Below are 23,570 nucleotides of genomic sequence, written 5' to 3'. Positions count from 1 at the left end.
TGAGGCAAACAGGATTAAGTGACTTGCCCAGGATCATATAGATAAATGTCTGAGTTCAGAATTGAATTCAAGAAAATGAGTTTTCCTTCTCCTCCTCCCCCACTTTATGGCATTTCATTTTTCCAATTACATATAAAAGATAGCGTTTAACATTCATCTTTTTATTTTTATTGAAGCTTTATTATTATTATTATAATTTTTTGGCTGAGGCAATTGGGGTTAAGTGACTTGCCCAGGGTCACACAGCTAGTAAGTATTAAATATCTGAGATTTGAACTCAGGTCCTCTTGACTTCAGGACTGGTGCTCTATCCATTTCACCACCTAGCTGCCCTGAAGCTTTTTATTTTCAAAACATAGGCAAGGATAATTTTTCACTATTGACCCTTGCAAAACCTTGTATTCCAATTTTCCCTCTTCCCATCCTCTCCCCTAGATGGCAAAGTAATCCAATATATGTTAAACATGGCAAAAAAAAATGGTAAAAAATATATGTAAATCCAAAATAGACATACATATTTATACAAATATCTTGCTGCACAAGAAAAATCAGATCAAAAAGGAAAAAAAAATGAGAAAAAATAATTTTTGTAAGATTTTGAATTCTAAGTTTTTTCTTCCTCCCTCCTCTTCCCAAGGTAGCAAGCAATCTGATATAGATTATACATATACAATCATTTTGAACATATTTCCATATTAGCCATGTGGTGAAAGAAAAATCAGTACAAAAGGAAAAAAGGAAAAAAAAGTGAAAATAATATGCTTCAATCTGTATTGTCTTCATAGTTTTTCCTCTAGATAAGGATGGCATTTTCTAACACATGTCTATTGGAAGAGCAAGATTCATCACAGTTGGTCATCATATAATCTTGTTACTGTATACAATGTTCTTTTGTTCTGCTCACTTCATTCAGTATCAGTTCATGTAAGTCTTTCCAGGTTTTTCTGAAATCTGTTTGCTCAGAAGATGAGTCTTTCTTTCTCCAGGCCTGACACTCCATCTACTTTTCCACTTAGTTGCCTTTAAGTATAAGTACTACCCTAGGATTATTGGGGTTTTAATAAGTTAACTTTATTCTTCCTAATAAGTTGATATTCAAGGAGAAGATATTCAAGAATAGACAGCAGTTATTTGACTGTGATGGGAATACATTTCTAGACTATAAATTCAAGTCATTGCAAAAATATCTTACTCCATATTGGATGAAATTTTTCAGCCTTGCTTTTTGACCTTGTGCTGAGCACAGTGTGTGGTACATAAGAGATGTTTTAAAATGCTTATTGATGGCCCTGCATAACCTATCTTTCCAGTTTCATTTGATAAGATTCCCTTTCCCACATGCTATAATCTGTCCAAATTGGTTTTCTCTCTGTCTCTTACATCTCCTGTCTTCATGCTTTCGATTGGCCATCTCCAATGCCTGGAATGTATTCTTTCATAAAGTCTCTTTTCTTTTAAGATGCAGCTCAGTCACCATCTTCTATATGAAGTCTTTCCTGATTTACTTGTACCCTTCCTCTCAAGATATCCCATATTTTATTGTATATATTACTTTATTTATATGTTTTTATTGTTTTATTAATTGTATGCTTTATATATTTTTTCTTGTTGTCCCTTCTTCCCCCCCCCCCCCATTAGAGTATCAGCTCTTTGCAAGCAGAGATTATTTCATTATTATTTATATTTGGGGGCAGCTAGGTGGCGCAGTGGATAGAGCACCAGCCTTGAATTCAGGAGCACCTGAGTTCAAAAATGGTCTCAGACACTTAACACTTCCTAGCTGTGTGACCCTGGGCAAGTCACTTAACCCCAGCCTCAGGAAAAAAGAAAAAAGAAAGAAAAAGAAAAAAAATTATTATTTATATTTGTCTCCATCACCAACATCTGTGCATCATATCTAGCAAATTGTTTAATATATACTATTTGATTGATTGATTGATTGAATCTCAATTACTTAAGCACCAAGCTAAGACCTTTGTAGTCTTTCATCACCTCTTAATTTATTTAAACCACATTCAATTTCCTTTTCCTTATTTCAAAAATAGTTCTTCAGTCACACTGTATTTCCTTTTCTATCAGTACTAATCTTTTGTTTTATTTGTTTTATTCACCAATTACTTTGTTACCTTTTTAAATTACTTTGCCAACTGCTTTCTCATCTTCCTACCTGAATTCTTTTCAGGTCCTTCCTAATGTTGTTTCTTCTCACAAAAAGCCAAGAGTAAAACTTTGAATACCCCCTACTTTTATCACAAAATTTAAGGAAAAAAAAAAAAAGGAAAACTTCACAGAACCTATTAATAAATCCAGAGTAATAGAATTATAAAGCTATCAAATTATTTATCAACCTGCCATAAATTTCAATTGCTTTATATCAATGTGAGGAGCAGTATTGGTACAAGGTCTTTCTTGGGAGAAGAGACATTTTTCATTTCTGTTTTGAGAAAGGATTCTTGCTATATTCTTTCTGACCCAATTTCAAGAAGGAGAGAGAAGCTGCGAATACATAGGTAAAACTGAAGTCATAGACTATATATATATGACTCCCTCCTCCATTTGTTTCACTTTTGAATCTGATGTATTTCTGCATCAAAATGTTCATCTATATATATGTGCACAGCTATTTTTTATGTATTTCAGATAAAAGTGAAATTCAATTAATGCCTGCTCCCTCCACTTCTTTCATGTTTGCATAACTTTTCTTATGCACTCTATGAAAAATAACAACTTCTGCCTACTTCTTCCTCCTTTAGAGACTAGTATAGTCTTCCTTTTACCCTTTCTAAGCCCTCTTCAAATCCTATGAACAGAATTCATCCCCATTATCTTAAGTTTTCATAGCTCCCTAAATATCCTTGTCTCTTATTAGAATGCAAGCATGTCACATAGCTCCTGCTAATTGCTTAAATAATTTTTTCTTCTCTAGATGTTTGTTTGCCTTCCAAAGTTTCTCTTCAGCTCTGCTCTATTATGAATATTTGAAAATCTATTAAAGGTCCTTTTCTATAGAATTATACTCAGCGTTTCAGGGCAAATTATTCTTGTTTTAAGTCTATACTTTGCCTTTTGGAATATTGTATTCCAAGATCTCTCATTTAGAAGCTCCAGGTCTTTTGTGATTTTGACTATAGTTCTTTGAAATTCAAACTATCTCTCTGCTTGCAGTTATTTTTTCTTTGATGAGGCAATGTTGGATCTTGGCTATGACTTTCCTAGGAATTTTTCTTTTTGGATTTCCTTTCAGGAGTTGATCAGTGGATTGTTTTTATCTTTCCTTTACCTCCCAGTTTGAATAGATTTGGGCAGTTTTCAACTCTTTTCTTGAAACACAGTATCTAGGTTTTGTTTTGTTTTTTAAATCATTGTTTTTGGGGGAGTCTAATGAAATTTTCTCTCCTTGACTTTTTTCCCAGGTCAATTGTTTTTTATATTAAATAGCTTACAGTTTCTTCTTTCTCAATCTCTTGTTCTAATTTTTCTTACTGCCTTCTAGAGTCATTAATATTTATTTATATATATATATTTGTTTGGTCTATTCTAATTTGGAGGAAAGTGTAATTTTTGAGTAAGGATTACCACTTTTTCTTCCAATTCTTTCCTCCAGTTTTTATTTTTTGTTTCTTGCTTCATTTTTGGATTTTTTTTTTGAGTCTGCAATTTTAAGAACATTAGACACTTATTTTGAGTCATCTGTAAATTTAAAACAATTTTTACATGTTTAGCAATGCAGATATATAAACATCAGAAGAAATTATTTTGATTTGCAAATATTTTAATTCCAAATTGCTTTCCTAAATGGTTGTACTGATTCACAGTTCCAGTAACAATGTACTAGTTCCATTATTGCACATTATTCCTTCAACCCCTTCAACATTGACCTATTGTTAATATTCAGACTATGAGGTTAAATTACTGGGTTGTTTTAATTTGTATTTCTCTTATTATTAGTGTTTTGGGACATTCCTTTGTATCGTTATTAGTAGCTTCTTTTGAAAATTTCATATTTTTGAGGACTTATTTATTTTAGTCAATTGACTGATATCTTGGTACCTAAGCACCAATTAAAACTTATGCGTCTTATTTTATTACCTGTTAACAACTTAATTAAACCACATTCAATTTCCTTTTTCAGAATTAGACTAATTCTTACTTGTTTTAATAGCTTGTTTTACTTGCTACTTAGTTTTACTTACCTTTTTTACTTTCCCAACTTCCTTCTTCATGTTAAGCAAGTTTAGTTTGAAGTGCCAATCCATGTAAAGACATTGATGATGATGTTACAGAAACTTGCAGTTGAGAAGAAAGTTTAGGGCTGGACATATACACTTATTGTTAATAAATATTGTTACAATTATGAATAATAATAATAGCTAGCATTTATGTAGCACTTTAAGATTTACAAAGTGCTTTATGAATGTTATTTCTTTTGATCTCCCTAAGAGCCCTACAAGTTGTGTACTACTATTATCTTCATTTTGCAGAAAACTGAGGCTGAAAGAGGTTAAGTGGCTTGTCATACAGCTAGTGTCTGAGGCTGGATTTGAACTCAGGTTTTTCTAACTCCAAGTATAACACTATGCAATATGTTATCTCTTCACCTTAAAGGTAGTCTGTATATTCCAATAGATTTGAATTGGCAAGAGCCATCCACATCCAAAGAGAGAACTATGGAAACTGGATGTGGATCAAAACATAGTATTTTCACCTTTTTTTTTTGATTGTTGTTGTTTGCTTGTTTTCTTTCTTGTGTTTTTTTTTCCTTTTGATCTGGTTTTTTCCTTGTGCAGTATGGCAAATGTGGAAATATGTTTAGAACTGCACAGGTTTAACCTCTTTCAGCTTGCTTACTGTCTGGGGAAGGGAGGGGGAAGGAAGAGAGGGAGAAAAATTTTGAACACAAGGTTTTGCAAAGGTGAATGCTGAAAACTATCTTTGCATGTATTTGGAATCCTGTTTTTAAAAAGTGATCTACATAGACATAATGACTAATTGAATCCATGAAATCCATGAGAACACCAAAGAAGAAAGCATAAAAAATGATGAGGACCTCACATAGAAAATGAATGATGAGCTAGCAAAGAAGTTCAGACAAGCAGAAGGATGAACATCATAGAAATTAGTGGATGAGAGAGTACTTAGTAGAAGGGGCTAGTAAATGTTGTCAAAACACTTCTTCTAGTAGTCAGCAACCAGCACCAGAGAAACTGAAGGCAAGATGAGACTTCCTGACTCTCAAAGTCAGGGCAAAAAGCCAGACCACAAATGTGAAACAGGGTTACCCAATTTGATTCCTATGCCGGAGAGTTTGTACCACAGAAATCAGAACATATCCAGGTAATCTAACCTAAAGCCTAAAAGCACTAAAAGGACCTACTCCTAGGACATTATGAGTAAATAGAAGAAAATACTAAACACAATGAATATGACAGACTAAGAGAAATATAAGAGGTAATTTCAGATGAAAAGATTATGTGATTATATATTTCAACAACAATACTATATGATGATCAATTCTGATGGACATAGCCATCTTCAACAATGAGATGAACCAAATCAGTTCCATTTGTTCAATAATGAATAGAACCAGCTACACCCAGCAAAAGAACTCTGAGAAACGAGTGTGAACCACAACATAGCATTTCCAATCCCTCTGTTTTTGTCTGCTTGCATTTTTTATTTCTCTCACAGATTAATTGTACATTATTTCAAAGTCCAATTCTTCTTGTGCAGCAAAATAACTATGGATATGTATACATATAATGTATTTAACATATACTTTAACATATTTAATATGTATTGTTCTACCTGCCATCTTGGGGAGGGAGTGGGGGAAAGGAGGAGAAAAATTGGAACAAAAGGTTTTGCGATTGTCAATGCTGAAAAATTACCCATGCATATATCTTGTAAATAAAAAGCTATAATAAAAAAAATTCACAGGAAAAAAAAATAACTAAGTTCAGGAGACATAGTTCAAACAGCATTAAAATTTATATGCTAAATTGTCCATATTTTTAAGTGTATAAGATATATTTTAGAAATTCAGAATTTGATTAAAATTCTGCTTTTTGTTCTTTTATAAATAAATGGTCATACTTAATGATAACAAATTCTTAAAAATAAAAGAATGGATTAAAAAAAGATTATGTGGGAAAAAAAGGTTTGGCCATAAGTACTATAAAAATAAATTGAAAAAATAAAGCAAGAGATAAAAATGAAATTAGGATGGAAACATGAGATTTGAAGGGAAAAAACTGGAAAGAGAAATAACAAAAGGAAGAAAGTATTCCTTGAAAAATAGAATGGAACCAAGGACTCCATGAGAGAAGAAATTTTAGAATATGTATCGGGTAATCAGGGAGTAGTGTTATATTAACAGGACTGTTGATGAAACAACCAAAAAAAAATACATAAAAGAAAGGAATTCAAAACAAGGTACAGAAAAGCATTGTAGCTACTACTGTAGAAACAACAAAATGTTGCTGTTTGTTCTTTGTTTTCAGGCGTCTGATAACATCAAAGTCAAAATGTTTTGACTTGCTTACAATTTGGATTTAAGTGAGGCAGAGTTACATAAAGTCGTCAACCTCACTCTCTCTTCAGTCTTTTAAGATGAATGGTAAAATAAAAGGATGACTAGTAATAGTCCAGGTTGCAGTGGACAAGTTTGGCATCTTTGCTGTCTGACCAAGCTCTAAGCACTCTACCAGCCACCTTCATGACTATTGGGACAAATTGTTCTCATCTACCCATTCTGCTGTGAGAAGTCTTCACCTTCTTGTGGCAGACATCCTACTAACTTATCAATGGGCCTTGAGGCCTGCCAGTTATCCTCAACCTGATTTATTTAGTCCATCTCCTGAGACAGTTTAACCAGAATGTGGCTGCTGTGCATACTATAGCTTCTTGGAGAAATAGATCAGATTTGGGTGAAGGTGGACACTAAAGGAGCAGCCCTGAAAAGGGCTAACGTAACATATGCCCCCAACTTAACGTATGCTAAAAGTCAATGTGTTCATAAAAAAAGTTTGTGTCATATACAACCCTCCCCCCTTTTTCTGTTCTTTGTACATGGAAATATTTATGCTTACAGGTGCTCATTAAAATCACCATAATTAATTTTTTAAATTTAAAATGAAGTCAGGGAAAAAAGCTGAGAAATCAAAAGAAGATAAAGACAGAAAATGTAATTGGATTTAGCATTTAAAAACTGTCAGTAACCTAGAATAGTTTCAATAGAATTATAGGATAAAAAGTCAAAACTGAATTGAGGAATTAGTGGAAGTAAGGAAATGGATATAGTTGACTCCAGGAGTTTAAAGGAGAAGAAATATAGAAATAATGGCTTGAGGGTGGAGTAAAAGTTAAAAATTGTGGGGGGGAAAAAACTCCAATGTGGACATATTTTAAGTAGTGAAGGAGCCTGTAAATAAGGAATGATTAAACTAGTAGGAGAATGGTGGAAGTGATTCCTGGAAATAGCACCCAGGAAAAATGAATTGAATTAAAAATACAAGTAAAGGAATTAGTTTTGACCAAGATTATTTCTTCCTTAGAGACTTGAAATCAAAGGAGAGAGTGTGTTCCAATTTAGAAGAGATGATGAAATTCATAATGAATAATCTTTTTAAGAGAAATCTTTTTTGAGGAATATTAAAAAGTACTATCCTTTAGGGTATAAGTGCTCACTTTTATCAAAAGAATATGATGATGGTGAATTTGTGAACAATTTAGAGAATGGTAAAATATTTAATAAAGGTACAAGGTAAAAATTATTTAGATCACTAAAAGCTGTTCTAGACACATGGAGCATGTATAGATTTTTTTTTTTTTTTTTTTTTTTTTTTTTAGGCTAGGATTAAGTGACTTGCCTAGGGTCACACAGCTAGGAAATAAATGTTCAGTATCTGAGACCACATTTGAACTCGGGTCCTCCTGAATTCAAGGCTGGTGCTCTATCCACTGCGCCACCTAGTATAGATTTTAAATTAGAATTTTTAATATGTCTGCCCTTAAATTAGCAAATAGAAAATGAGAAGTTAGGATTGAAAAACTCTTAGAAAAAGGGTTTGTGTGCTGTGTCTATTTTTGTCTACCACCATCTAGAAGCATATCTTGAATGAGGTACAAATTAAATGAGTAAGTATTTCATTAAAATGGAGCTTACTGGAGAACTTGTATGGGGGGAAAAAAGACATGATTGAAGATCAAAGGAGGAAAAAAATCTTTATAATTAAATATGAACAGCAAGTGGAAATTGAGTTTTGGGAGTTAGGAAGGCCTAGATTCAAATGATGATTCTATGATATTGAGAGTCATTTAAGCTCTCCTTGTCTTAGGCAATTCTAAGAACAAAAGACTGAGAGTAGGTTCCTCCTTTTAGAATTCCAGTTACCAATGAAATCATAGGGCTGCTAAAAAAAAGTATAGAATCATATTTTTTCCTTTCAGTGGGTCTGATCTCAACCTTCTTATAACTAGGGGGCAGCTAAGTGGAGCAGTGGATAGAGCACCAGCCTTGAATTCAGGAGGACTCGAGTTCAAATCTGGTCTCAGACACTTAACACTTCCTAGCTGTGTGACCCTGGGCAAGTCACTTAACCCCAGCCTCAGAAAAACAAAACAAAACAAAAAAACCCCCTTATAACTGCCATTCTGTCTTCCTTTATTCATCTAACCTACTGAGACAGTAATGAGACTAATTGAGGCAATACCCTCAATTCTTAAATCAGTGAAGTTCTTTTTTTTTTTTTAATTTTTAAATTAATTTATAATTATATATATATATATATATATATATATATATTTTTTTTTTTTTTTTTGACAGCACATATGCATGGGTAATTTTTTTTTTTTTTACAACATTATCCCTTGTATTCACTTCTTTTCCAAATTTTCCTCTCTCTCCCTCCACTCCCTCCCCTAGATGACAGGCAATCCCACACATGTTAAATGTGTTACCGTATATACTATATACAATATATGTGTATAAAACCAAATTTCTTGTTGCACACTAAGAATTGGATTCTGAAGGTAAAAGTAACATGGGTAGAATAACAATAGTGCAAACAGTTTATACTCAATTCCCAGCATTCCTTCTCTGGGTGTAGCTGTTTCTGTCCATCATTGATCAACTGGAACTGAATTAGATCTTCTCTTTGTCGAAGATATCCACTTCCATCAGAATACATCCTCATACAGTATTGTTGTTGAAGTGTATAATGATCTCCTGGTTCTGCTCATTTCACTCAGCATCAGATCATGTAAGTCTCTCCAAGCCCCTCTGTATTCCTCCTGCTGGTCATTTCTTACAGAACAATAGTATTCCATAATCTTCATATACCACAATTTACCCAACCATTCTCCAATTGATGGACATCCGTTCATTTTCCAGTTTCTAGCCACTACAAAAAGGGCTGCCACAAACATTTTGGCACATACAGGTCCCTTTCCTTTCTTTAGTATTTCTTTGGGATATAAGCCCAGTAGTAGCACAATCAGTGAAGTTCTTAGACTATCCACCTGTCAATTCCCCTTTTAATAAGACATTTAGAAGATTCTGATTCATGATTCATAGATTTCATACATCTAAGAACATTTCTAAAAGAAATTTAGGTCTACTTTTTAAAACTCTTTATCTTTAGTATTTTTTTTTTAAATGTTGACTTCCAAATTCTCTCTCCTCCATTTAATTTAGCAAGATATACCCATTAAGACTTCTCTCTAGAGGAGGGAACCATTTTTCATCATGGTTTAGAACTGTCATAGATCACTGTGTTAAGCATAGTAGCTTAGTCTTTCACAGTTGATTATTACAATATGCTATTATTGTGAACCATGTTTTCCTTTCTTAAATTTGCATCAATTCATGTCTTCCCAGAATTTTTTGAAACTATCCCTCTCATTATTTCTTATAGCACAAATGTATTAGGAGTATATTTTAATCACCAAAATGGCCCTCTTCTTACTACCACCTTCTTACTGCTCCTTAACTTGTTCCAAGCCCACGATTTTGCTGCTGGAGGGATAATTAAGAGGAGTTGAATTTGGTTGAAGAAAAACTTAACAAATGATATCAAAGAAAATTATTATGCGAGATAATTCAAAATCCTGCACTCACCACTATTCTCTCTATGCATCATGTGGTGATAAATATTGAAAGAAGGACGCAAGGCTAATTTTTGTATTTGATTATTTTTGTATCTGTATAGGATGGAAGGAGGAGATTTAATAATAGCTGAATCAATAGCTATTATTTGTATTGCTTTATATTTTTCTAAGCCTTTTATAATTAGGACTTGATCTTCACAATAACTCTGAGAAGTAGGTACTCTTATTATTCCCAATTTACAGATGAGAAAAAGGCCATGTGATTTGTCCAAGGTCAAATGGCTATTTGAAGGTGTCTGAGTCCACTTTTGGATTCAGATCTTCTCCAAGACCAGCTTAAACATGGGGCTCCTGGGTAGCACAACGCTCATTTCTTTTTGAGATTTTTTGGGGGGGGAGTCCCTTAGTCGCAGTCCGGCGGTAGGGGGCTGAGGAGGAAGCCAGGTCGGGCCCTGTAGGGGCGCCTGTAGGTCGTGCCAAGCCTATGACGAAGGAAGGCCTCCCTATCAGGCATGGCATCCCTCCGGGCAAAGAACAAACAGGTCCATCAGGCCAGGCCCCGTCTCTACCTTCATCCCACCCCAAGGAAAAGAGGGCGGGAAGAAGGAAGAAGGCCAGGAAGAAGGGGACCAACTCGGACGCCGGCTTGCAGTCCTCTAAAGCTGTGACCATTCAGGGCTGGGCGACGTTTCGCTTTACGAATTACACATGCGCAAGAGCCCCGCCCTCGGCCTCCAGATACCCCCACCCCCAGGCGCTCTCCAGCGGAGGGCCGTGCGCAGCACGGAGAAGGCCGCACGCCCAGAGGGCCCTGAGTTAGAGCCGGGGCGGAGGAGATTTAGGTCCGATCGCAGATCGCAACTCTCCTCCTCCACTTCCAACTCCTGGAGGGGCGGGTCGGGTCACGTGACGCTCTTTCGGGCTGGAGCCTGGGCTGCTCTTCCCCCTCCCCACACCGGTGGGAGGGTCACGTGGGCGTTCCTGCTGCTGCTAGGCTAAGTCGCTGTTCGCGACTGCGGGGAAAGAGAGTCTCCGCAGCCGCCACCACCGCCGGACGGGGCGGGGGTGGGGATTCCAGCGCTGCGGCCTCCGCCATCACCTTCCTGCCTGCGTCTTCAGGGCTCTCGCTCTGACCGCCATGGAGCAGGGCCGGGGCCCCAAGGCAACAGCCACCGCCCCCACCTTGTGAGGCGTAGCCGCTGCCGTCGTCGCCTCCTCCGAGGGCCTCTGGGACTTCCTGGGCCTTGCTTCTCTCAGCCTCCGCCGCCGCCCGTCGGCTTCTCGCCTCGGGGTTGCTCCTCGGTCCTCCAGTTCGGTCCCTCGGGGCCAGGCCTAAATGTGTGCTCGGTGAGAGGCCCAGCCGAATCGAAGGCCCGCGGCCCGGGACGCCGCTACCGACCGCCAACGCCACCGTCACCGGGACATGGTTTGGGCCTAGCGGAGCCGGGACAGGAGGTGAGAGGCTCTTAGGACCGCGGGGCAGGTCGGGCCTAAGCCGGTCGGGCCGCTTAGCAGAGCGTCGCGAGCGGGGAGGAGGAGCGGGGCTGTGGGCTTCCTCCTGCCACTCCCCGCAGGGGTCTCCTCTCCCTTCCCTTATTACCGCCCCTCCACCCCCGAACAAAACCTTTCTGCATTTCTTCTCCGCACTTGCTTGCTTGATGGGTCTCCTCATACTTTTCTTTTTTCAGACGTCCATCTTCCCTAGTTTGGCCAAGTACTCTTTAGCTAAAGAAAAAATGGATCCCGATTTCGAAGGTTTTTTTTGCCCTAGTAGTTCTTTTCTCTCTAAGGTCCCTAGACTCTCCTCCGCCATTCCTTTTTTTAAACCTGTAAAAAATTAATCTTGTAAAAATAGTACTTATGGGGGAGGGTGTGTACTTGCAGTATGTAATTGAAGACCCCCCTCCCCCATCCGTATAATCCAGAAGGGATTCTCCTGGTAACCCAAAAGCGCTGTTTCCACACATTCACTTGCCTATAGTTGGATATTAATGTTTAGCCTTTTTACTTGCTGCTAGTCGCGGGGGTTAATCTCCTCCAGTAATTGACGTCAGTGCTTTGTTCCTTCCACTTTGCTGTGTTTGAGACTCTAAGGATGGATTGTAGGCTAGATGATTTTGAGAAGAGTCTTTTACAGAAGACATTTAAAGGGAAATAGAGGTGACAAAGTGAACTTCCAATTTCTGGGTGCGAGCACGGTGAAGGGCAAGAGTTAATATTGTTTCTGTTCGGAGTGTGTGTGACTTTTTCCCCTGTATGGGGAAATTTGGGCTTATTTAAAATGCTAAGGAAAATTGAGTTACACTTTACCCGATTTTAAGCTTATGGGCAGACTTTCCCTCCCCTCCTTCAAATATTTTTGTTCTTAGGATTAAATTGCCTAAAATATCTGCTCATATTTTGCTGGTAGTTGCTAAATTCATCTGCTACTCAATTTACTTAGGGTGAAACATTTTATTTTTTGTAACTTTATAAATTAAGAAATCGAGGAAAAAAAACTTTTGTGTTTGAATGACTGTCTAGAATCATCTCTGGCTTTTTATAGACTTAAAAGAAGTCTTCAGAAGTGGGCACTTGACTCCTTGAAAAGCTGTCCCTTTAAATTTCTCACTTCCACTTCCCACCGTAAAAACGTCTGGCTATAGCACCAGATTATTTCTGCCATCTTTTTCAGTGACAACTTTTATCCAGTGTTCAAAACAAGTTAAAACAATCTTTCACATAGAAAGTTTCATATAGCTTCTGGGATTTACATTCTAAAGACTTGGGTATTGTTAGTTCTATAGGGAGCAGTAGGTTACTTTTCATAAAAATGAGAATTTGCTTGGAACTTTAAATCCTCTAGCACCTTTTGGGTGCTGAAAACACTGGGTTAATTACCGACTTGGGATGTAAATGTGGTTTTATTTTTGTAAAGTACCGTAATTAATAGGAAATAGTGAGATATTGAAAGCTATCTAGCAAATATCAAATACCATTGTTTGATTTCAGGAAGAAACATTTTTTGTTTCCTGTTTATTAAAGTTTTAAAATATTGAATAGATTAACTTTTTTTTAGCCTAACTTGACAGCAAATGTGGTGGTGGGAAATTGTGAGGAAGACAGATATTTCATAGGATGGGAATTTGGGGTGGAAATATCATCATCCTTTGTAATTTGTCAGGGAATAGAATGGTTCCAAAAATTGCGCTTCTTGTATTTTTCAGAATTTTAAGGAATTTTTTTTTGTAATTTTATGTGAATATTAATTACAGAGAAAGTGGACATTTTTCATAGCTTTATGAAGTAACTGTTCAGACTCAATTCAAAATATGAATCTCCCCGGTTTTGTGGCTCTACTCTCCACAATACTCTGGGGGGGGGAGGTAAACTATTTGGGGAGCAGAAAACCCTGAGTAACTGTGTATGTGAAATAACTCAGTATTGGATTTCTATGTTGGTGTTATTTTTCTAATATAGCAGGGAGAATCTTATGGTGGAAAAATGTTTCCTAAACTTTATAAAAGTTTCTTAGTTTTTAATCCCTTTTCAGTATTAAATTTCACTCCCTTTTTCATTTTCTTTGATAAATTAGAGGAATCACTTGGTCACTTGAAATTTGTTGGCCAGGTTTTTAGTTATTGTGAAATTGGGTGTAGTCAGTGACTAAAGAGTGTACCAGGAGCTAGCCTGACCAGTTACCCTGCTCCCTTTTTCCTCCTGTAGAAGGCTGTATTCTTCCCCTACTTTTAGTACGTGAAACTTTATAGACCCACCTTTCTTGGATGTTCAAAATGTACCTAAAGGGTTGTGAATATAACATATGGAAAACTAGCTGAAGATTATATACATAGTTATAGGATCACAGGCCTAGAGTTGTCAGGTGTACAGGAGGCTATTTAGTGTTGTCTACTCATTTTACAGATTAGGAAACTGATGTCCAAGGAGATTTTAAGTAATTTGCCCAAGGTCACATTTCAGTAAGCATTAAAAGCAGTTTTTGAAACTCAGGTCCTTTTCTCTATATGCCTTGGTTTTCAACTCAATAACTCCCTGAAAATATTTTTTTAGAGAGAGCTTCTGGCACAATATATATATAAATATAAATTAAGCAACCTTCATGTCAGTCATTTAAATAAAATTTAAAAAAATATTTTTTTGTACTGAAACTCCATCACAAAATGAGGCTTGTGAGAGAAATATAAATTTGTGTATTATCCATATCTGTTTAATTCATAAACTATACTTTCATGCTGTTTTTTAACAGAAATTATAAAGTCTACAAAAACTTCAGAAAGTAGTTAGGCTTTGTAAGTAATTTGGCCACAACTCGAATTGTTGAGTGAGCCTTCAGTGTTTTAAAAGAGATGAACTTGGCCAACATCAGGTGTGCTAAACTTTGATGGCCTATAAACTAATTTTCATGGAATCATTTTCTGAAGTAGAATAAAAGAATAACATTGTGAGCATTTTTGGTTTGGTAGAAAAGAATCAGGGGCTGATAGTTTGCCTAGAAGATAATTAAATTACACTGGGCTCTTTATCTTTGAAGACTAGTCTGGTTTTGACTGCTTTCTATAAGATTTATTTAAGATCCCTAGGCCAAGAGAACCATTTATTTGCCAGGAATTGGCATCCTTGAATTCAGCTAAAATTATTGACCTTAATTTTTGTGAGTCAAACTGGGGTATAGTGAAACAAGTGTGTATGAGGTGAGAAAGTAGGCAATAAAAAAATGTAAAAATCTACAAACGTTAATCATGGCAATGGATAAATAAGCATGAACAGTATTATTAATATTTCATACTGTATTAGATTTTTTTAAATAAGGGAATATGGCATAGAAGTTAAAAGAATTTGTTTCAGAGTCAAGAAGACCTGTATTCCAGTTCTACCTCTTAACAGGAAACCTGGGCAAGTTACTTAACCTTCCTAAGCAACTCTTGAAGATTATATACTTTGCAGAGAAAGTGCTGATTGACCTACTTTGCTAGATGGAGTTTCTTCCTTTAAAGGTGTTCCTTCTATCAGTGAAATCAAAGGTCCATCCAGTCCCTATTTCTATCCTATGAGATTCTTTAGCAAAAACTATCAATCACAGAGTCTATATCCTTGAGTCTAGATGTTCATGGAATAGAAGTCACAGAAAGCTTTTTCTCTTTTCTAAGTATCTTACTCTTGATTGTGGTGATCCATCTTTGCACAGGAGCTTTGTCAAATTATCTGAAGAAACGGATTTGAAAGCATGTTTGGTAACTAATCCTCTCTAATCCTTAATCTTGGAGAGGAAGGTAGGCCAGTCTGAATAAGTGGCAAATCTCTAAATTATAAAATTCTTTAAAAGAAATGAAAGTTTATTATTTAATGTTTCAAAAACTTATTTTCAAGTAGTTGCTGTATTTAGTGTACTTTAATGAATGTTTGAATTTGTAGGGAAATGCAAAATTTTGCTTTGTGTGTTTTCCCCCAACCCTTTTAATATTTCATTTATCTTTTGGGAACAAATTGTTATGTGAGAACTTTGTAAATTGAATCTTAGAATTTCAGAGTTGAAAGGGACTTTAGCAGCCATTTGATCTAATCCATATTATATATATATATATATATAATTATTATTTTTTTAAGTGCCAAGTAGTCATGTAGTTTTTATTTGAAGAACTTCCGAGGCAGTTTATTTCACTTTGGAAGGTTTTAATTACTTGGGAATTATTTTCTAATATTAAGCCTAAATTTTTATCTTTGCAACTTCCACCCATTGATTCTAACTATACCCAGTAAGGCAAGCAAAATAACTCTACTCCTCCTTTCACATGACAGCCCTTCCAATATTTGAAAGTACTGTTATATATTCACTGAGGCTTTTCTACTCCAGAATAAATACCTCATTTCCTTCAATTAGTCCTCTCATTTGACTTTACCTGAGGTGCTTGTTGTCCACCCCTGGGCAGTCTCCAGCTTATCAGCTTTCTCCCTAAAATGTGGTGCCAGCATAAACATAATAGAGACAAATTGGGTATGATCAGGAATAGAACTACTCTCATGTCTTTATACCTGGAAGGTATTCCTCTTTTAACACAGCTTAAATTTACCTTAACTCTTTTAGTTGTCACATTACATTGTTGACTTAATGAACTTGCATGATACCAAAATTTCAGATGTTTCCTCTATACACAGATCTCTCCCAGATTTGACTTAAAAGGTAATAGCGATCCAAGAAGGCAAAGTAAGTTGTTCATAGTTACATAATGAGTTAGTGGTGGAGCCAAGAGTAAAAACCAGTTCCCTTCACTCCTAAGGTTTCTTTCTACTATATTGTGATTCTAGTTTGTATCTTTGGATCAGAGATAAAGTAGCAGTTCTGTGTTTAGTGACAGCAATGAACCCTGCTTAACTTTATATTAATAGTTATATAGACAATGTTTGTAATTTCTATTGTATCAGTTCTAAGTTTTGATTCTGAAACAGTTTCATAGTATTTATTCCTTTGCCTGGTGCTCTGAAAGAATGCTAAGCTGAACTTTTTTTCATTTCCATATTGTCACAGGGGTCAACAAATATTAAAAAATTTCTTTGTGCTAAATGCTAGGAATGCAAAGATAAGCAAAAGCAGTTCTTGCCCTTAACTCATTTTTTAATAGAGACAACATCATGTAAAAAACCTGACACATGCAAGATACACATGGTTGTGGATTAGCATATGTTAATTTGAATACATGATTATGTGCACATAGATAATAAGGTATGTTTGTACATTCAAATTTAAGCATTTTAATTTGCCTTAAGAAGTCTCAGGTTGTTAGTTTGTCCAGAAAAGCAACATGGTATAGTGGAAAGAATATTGGATTTGAAGTTCAAGGATCTGAATTTTGAACCTTGGACAAGTCACCTTCCTTTTATGAAATTTCTTCACATGTAAAATGAGGGTTGCACCATTTAAAATTTGTAGGAATAAATATTTTCATTTAGCTTAGTCCTTTATTCCCCCATTAGAGACAAGTTGTCATAGGAAAATGAATTGGATCACAGAATTTCAGAGTTGGAGGGGACATTGACAACCATTTAATCTAGCCCATATTAAAAAGGAGCGTCCAATGTAGTACTCAGCAGTTGTGCAGTCCACACTTTGAAGACTTTCTGAGCAGCCCACTTGACATGGCCTACACAGAAAATCACATTATAAACAAATTAGAAAAACATGGAAGGAGTTTACCTATGGATAGGAGAAAATTTTGTGATAAAACAAGTAATAGAGAGGATCACAGAAGATAACATAGAAAATTCAAATTACATAAAATTTAAAAGTATTTGTACAGACAAATCCCATGTATCTAAAATTAAAAGGGAAACGGGGATCTTTGTAACAAGTTTTTCTGCTAAAAGTCTCATCTCGGAGACATGTAAAGAACTGAATTATATGTATAAGAATAGAACCCATTATTCAATTGATTAAATGATATGATCAGTTAGTTCTCAAGGGAGAAATATATGCTATTTTAGCCTTATGGAAAATGCTTCAAATCATAAAAAATATAAATTAAAGCCACTTTGAAGTTCTGTCTCATACCTGACTGGTTTGCCAAAGTTGTTGTTTTTAAAGTAAAATCCCAAATATTGAAAAGTCTATAGGAAAACAGACGTATTGAATACATTGTTGGTAGAGCTGTGAATTGGTCTAGCCTTTTTGGAAAGCAGTTTGGAACTGCACCCCAAGTTTTGTACCTTCAGAAGAGCAAATAAAGGTATTCATAGCAGCTCTTTGTATGTAAATGAAGAATTGGAAACTAAGGGGCTTTCTCCTGATTGGGAATGGTTGAACAAATTGTGGTACGTTAATATAATGGAATACTATCTAAAAAATGGAGAAAGATTGTTCCCGAGAAATCTAGAAAGACATGTATGGATTGATATAGAATGAAGTAAGAAGAATTAGGAGAACATCACCATTGTAAGAAAGAACAATTTTTAAAGAGTTAAAAATTCTGATAAATGCTGTCTACCCACCTACTAACAGATATGGTGGATTACTGTGTAGAATGAGACCATTTTTGGACATAGCCCATATGGAAATGTGTCTTCATGACTATGCATATTGGTCATAAGAGGTTTGTTCTTTTTTTTTTTTTTTTCCTAAGTGGGGATGGGCAAGAAAAAAAATAAAACCCTCACAACCTTGATTTTTAAAAAAGTTTTTAAAGGAAAAAACCCCATAAAGAAATATATAAATAAAATTTTAGTTAAATACCAAAAAGAGAGAAATTTGGGGCCAGGAAATTCATAAGTTAATAAAGTTTAAATCTAAAAGGTCCTCTAAGAATATTAATGCTAATAAATAGAATAAGAATTTTTAAAAGATTGGTAAGATAGTAAGGGACCAGGTTATGGAGAGCTTTAAATGCCAGAAGGGTTTTTTAATTTCACTCTGGATGTAATAGGCAGCCACTGGAGTTCATTGAACAGAGGAGTGACAGGATTAAACCTACTCTTTAGGAAAATCATCTTGCCAGTTGCATGAAAGATAGATTGGGATGGAGGAGATGAGACTGGGAGACCAGTAGACAGTTAATAAATTTTTGTTAATCCCTTCTATATGCCAGCTACTGTATAAGCATTGAGGATACAAAAAGAAGCAAAAGACAGTCCATGACTTCAGAGAGCTTAATGAAAACAATTCTATACAAACATGCACTGTACAGAAGAAATAGGAAGTAATTTAAAGAGGGAAGGGACTAAAAATAAGGGAGGCTAGGATTGTCCATAATGGTATTTTAATTAGGATTTAAATTAAAACAAGAGGCAGACATAAGGAGAGAGTATTCTAGATATTGGGAGGGGTAGGGGGGTTGAAGGGTTGGGGAAGACAGCCAAAGAAAATATCTGGAGCTGAGAAATGAAATATCTTGTTAATTGAACAACATGGAGGTCTATGTCACTGTACCAAATGGTGGAGTATAAGATGAAAGAAGAATGGAAATCTAGGATGTGGTAAAGTTATGAAGGACTTTGAATGCCAAACAGAACATTTTTTATTTGATCCTGGAAGTGATAGGGAACCACTGGAATTTACTGAATAGAGGATGCTGTGGCATTATAGGAAAATCACTTTTGTGGTTGAATGGAAGATGGATTGAAATAGGAGGAGACTTTAGGCAGGCAGATCCACTTGCAGGCTGTTTCAGTATTCCAGGTATGAGCTGATGAGGGCCTGTATTACAGGGGAGACAGTGTCAAAGGGAAGATGGGGACATCCATAGAGTGGAATCACAAATGACAATGAGGTTGGGGATTTGACTAGGAGAATAATGGTAATGGTAAAATTAGGAAGAGGAGAGTGGGTTGTTTTTTGTTATTAGTGGAGGCAGGAAGTATGGGGGGGGGCGAGTTCTGTTTTGGATGTTGAGTTTGATTCATTTCAAAGTGTCCAAGTTGTTGCATTAGAACTAGAGCTGGAGGCACTTGGGTTAGATAGTAGATCTTAAAAGCATCTGTATAGAGATGATTAATTAGATTATTAAGTTAGAGGATGGAGAAAAAAGAAGAGAGGTCTTATGAGATATCCAAAGTTGGTGGATGTGACATAAAGATCCAGCAAAGGAGACTACTAAAGAAAAAGCAGAGTCACAAAAGCTAATAGAAGAGAGTATCCAGGAAGAAGTATTCAGCAGTATCAGATGGAATAGAGAGGTCAAGAAGAATTTTGAAGGAAGCAGTTTCAGTAGAAAGATGGATGGATAAATGAATTTTAAAATATTTAATAAATGCTTACTATGTGCAAAGAATTGTGACAAGGTGAATATACAAATAGAAAAGCAAAACAGTTCCTGTTCCCAAGGAGTTCATATTCTTATAGGAGAAAAAATATATAAAGAGATTTCAGCTTTTAAGTCAGATATAGTCCTTGAGGGTAGAGCATCATAGCATATCATAACCCATCTTTTAAAATGTCATTTTTACTGAATTAAAAAATCAACTTCTGATGTCGAACCACTTGTCAGTGCCAAGGACTTTAGTACTAGGAACTTTATTTTCTGTCTTCAGTAGGTTTTGCCTGCTGAGCAGTTGAGACTGTAGCACCTGCAGAAGCAGTTACCAGGCTACCTATCTCCAATGGTTGCTTCCTGAGTTGAAAGCTGAAAGTGAGGATAGGCTGGAAGTAGGACCAGTGATCAGGGGAAGTACAGCTAACCCTATAACAATTGTTGTTAGAGAATGGGGTGAACCCCTCATCTATAGGAATTGTTTTACTTGATGACAGCTAGAGGGCCTGGGATAGAAGCAGAACAAGCAGTCTTCTAGGATCTTGCTTCTTCTTGTTCTTCTTCTTCTTCTTTTTTTAATTAAAGCTTTTTATTTTCAAAATATATGAAGGGATAATTTTTCAACATTGACCCTTGAATAGTCTTGTGTTCCAAATTTTCTTCTTCTTCCTTCCACCCCCCTCCCCTAGATGGCAAACAATCCAATATATGTTACACATATTATAATGTTAAATCCAATACATATAAACATATTTATACATTTATCTTGCATAAAAAAAATCTGATCGAAAAGGAAAGAAAATGGGGCAGCTAGGTGGTGCATTAGATAAAGCATCAGCTCTAAAGTCAGGAAAACTGGAGTTCAAATCTGATCTTAGACATTTCACTTCCTAGCTGTGTGACCCTGGGCAAGTCACTTAACCCCAATTACCTCAGCAAACAAACAAAAAAGGAAAGAAAATGAGTAAGAAAACAAATTGCAAATGAGCAACAACCAAAAAAAAAGAGTGAGAATGTTATGTTGTGATCCACCCTCAGTTCCCACAGTTATCTCTCTGGGTATAGATGGCTCTCTTCATCTCAACTGGCTTTGATCATCTCATTGTTGGAAAGAGTCATGTCCATTAGAATTGATAGGACCTAGCTTCTTAAACTGTGGCTTAAGACCTCTAATGGAGTCTCATAATTGAATATGGGGGTTGTGAAATTATGATTTATTATTATAAAGTGTTTGATTTGTATACCTGTTTTACATATCTATATACCTGGGGTCATATAAAAATTTCTCAGGGGAAAAGGGGTCATGAGTGGGAAATGTTTGAAAAATCCTGTCGTAGGACACTGCCTTATTCAGGGCTCTTTTAGTGGTTTAACTTGCCCAACACATGCTGATTGTTCTCTCCTTTAGGGTGCATTTCTGCTTCAAGTAGGCTGGCTTTCTTCTCCTTTAATACATATTTGAAGTTTTAGCCCTTAAATTTGAGCCTCATCTAGTCTAGATGGTAGAAATATGATTATTTCTTAATTTTCTCCCCAGCAAGATAATTGTTACTAAAATTTTTTGGAGTAAAAATGGAACATTACAAAAAACTAAATAAAAGTTTTTTTTTTATTTTGTTTTGTTTTTTTTAAGTTTTGTTCATGTCATTTGTTTTTGGACAAGTCATATGCTGTCTCCACATTTTATTTATTTTCTTTATTTAAAAAAAAAAAAAAGAAGAAGCCCAAACTATTTAGTAAAACTGGTCAAAGCATTTGTACCAGAGGATGTTTACAATAGTTTGAGTCCATCATCCCCTACCTCTCTGAGAAAAGGGAAGTTTGTTTTATTATGTTATGACACAAAGATTAATCATTCAAGCTAATTTGCGTTTAGCTTCCTTTTAGTTTTTTTCTTTTATGTTACTGTCAAAATATAGTTTTGATGACATCAAGATAAAAGTAAATATCTGTTATGTTTTAAAGTTATTGAAATAAATTTAGCATACAAATAAAGCAAAATTTGAGGGTTGACGTATCCTTTAAATGAAAAATGGCTTCTTTGTATTTAGATAGGTACTCGTTTAATAGATATATCATTATTTTGTTTTGAAAATTGAATTTTGTTTCAAAATAAGTTGAAAATTGTTACAAAGCTAAAATTTGTTTGAAAAAGTCATTTTCCCCTCCTTGATTATAGTCGCCTAATGAGTCCCAGTAAATAATATTGGGTAGTAAGGAAGGATACCAGTTCTGATCATTGGTAATTTATATTCTTAGTTGTTGGAACACTGAGGAGTTAAGTGATTTGTCTGAGTTCTTAAAGCTATTAAGTGTCAAAGGGTGAACTTGAACACAGGATCTCATGACTCCAAGCATTCTATTGCTTGGAGAAGTATAGCATTCTGTCCAATGTATGGAAGTGCCTGTCATTCACAAGCCTTATTAACTAACTCTACTTTATGCCAGTCACTAAGGATACATTGACAAAAAAAATGAAGCTGTCCCTGCCTTGTGCGTGTGCACAACTTGGTACGGGAGCAACTGGGTAGTGGGTGCTGAGGATTTAATTCTGACCAGCAGAATAGATCCCTTCATGTGAGAAGATGATAACAATACAAGGAGACTGTGAGGCAGTTGCATTCCCTAACCTTCTCTTTCCTTTTGCCTCCAATTTATTTCATTCCCAATTCACAAGCTACATCTGTGTCAGTAAAGGCTGATTCACAATTCCTTCAAGTGTGTTATGATTCACAGCTGTGGGGGCTTTAAGGGAATTGACCCACCCCTTAATGGTACAGTCTCCTTTAACTCTTTACAGGCTTTCTGGGTTTCACACTTAGGTGTGGTCTTCAACATGCATTTGCACGCATACTTAGAAAATTTTAAAAAGGTAAATTTTTATGCTTGGTACTATTGGTTGGGGGAGCCTTTTGAAGTTTGTTTAATAGTAACAGTTTTTTTTTTTTTTTTTTTTTCAAAAATTATACTTTGTACAGAAACTCAAAAGTTGATGTTAAAAAAAAAAACTTTCATTTCCTTTGTATAGATAGACCTATGTGCAAATATTCAAACCCTTGAAGATGCATAATGAAATATTTGTTTTATAGCTTTAATATTGTATAAAATTGAGTCATAAAAGAAAATAACCCTGAAAATAATGAAACTCGTGTTAATGTATCAATTACTTCTGTGGGTAAACATAAATATGAATAAAACTATCCTAGTAGGTTAGGAGAGTTTTGGAAAATTAGCATATGTTGCTAATTGGATTGCTGATTGATCATCACTGAGCTTTCATTCAATAGACATTAAGTACATGACTATGCCAAACACTGCTGCTGGGTGCTGGAGTATACAAAAACAAAGGGTTCCTGTCCTCATTGAACTTAAGGGTTTTTTTTTTTGGGGGGGGGAATGGAGGAGGATGCTAGCAGAATTGGGGAGCAACATGAACATAGATAAATAAATAGAAAATTCATATAAAGTGATTTCCCAAGAATTGCTATTATGTTTTACAACTGAAAAATCTAAACTTAGGAAAGTTATTTGCTTTTAATCACAATCCATATGCTTTGCCTATTTGAATTAATTCTTTTCCTCTTCTGAGTAAAGTAAGATTAACAGTGATAAACAGTTATATCCATGATCAAAGCCATTATTGGCTAGAATACATTTTTGTACATTGCTAACAAGTTGAAAAGATTCTGTTTCCTTTTGACTGAGAGATAAGAGACCAATAGATTAGTG

At 35.6% G+C, this 23,570-nt stretch overlaps 1 protein-coding gene across 3 annotated transcripts in view; it reads left to right on the top strand.

Moving 5' to 3' along the window:
• The first annotated feature begins 11,422 nt into the window (after window positions 1–11,422).
• The window catches only part of AFF4 (ALF transcription elongation factor 4), a 72,305-nt gene continuing 60,157 nt past the window's right edge, over window positions 11,423–23,570 (top strand). The window contains exon 1 of one of the 3 annotated variants that reach the window (XM_074291013.1): window positions 11,423–11,562. The gene's annotated coding sequence lies outside the window, so the exon portion shown is untranslated. The remainder of the gene's footprint in view (window positions 11,563–23,570) is intronic. The other 2 variants (XM_074291014.1, XM_074291015.1) reach the window with 2 other exon arrangements.

The sequence above is a fragment of the Sminthopsis crassicaudata genome, chromosome 2, assembly GCF_048593235.1.
Source record: "Sminthopsis crassicaudata isolate SCR6 chromosome 2, ASM4859323v1, whole genome shotgun sequence".
NCBI lineage: Eukaryota > Metazoa > Chordata > Mammalia > Dasyuromorphia > Dasyuridae > Sminthopsis > Sminthopsis crassicaudata.
This window is presented reverse-complemented; position numbering and strand designations above follow the sequence as displayed.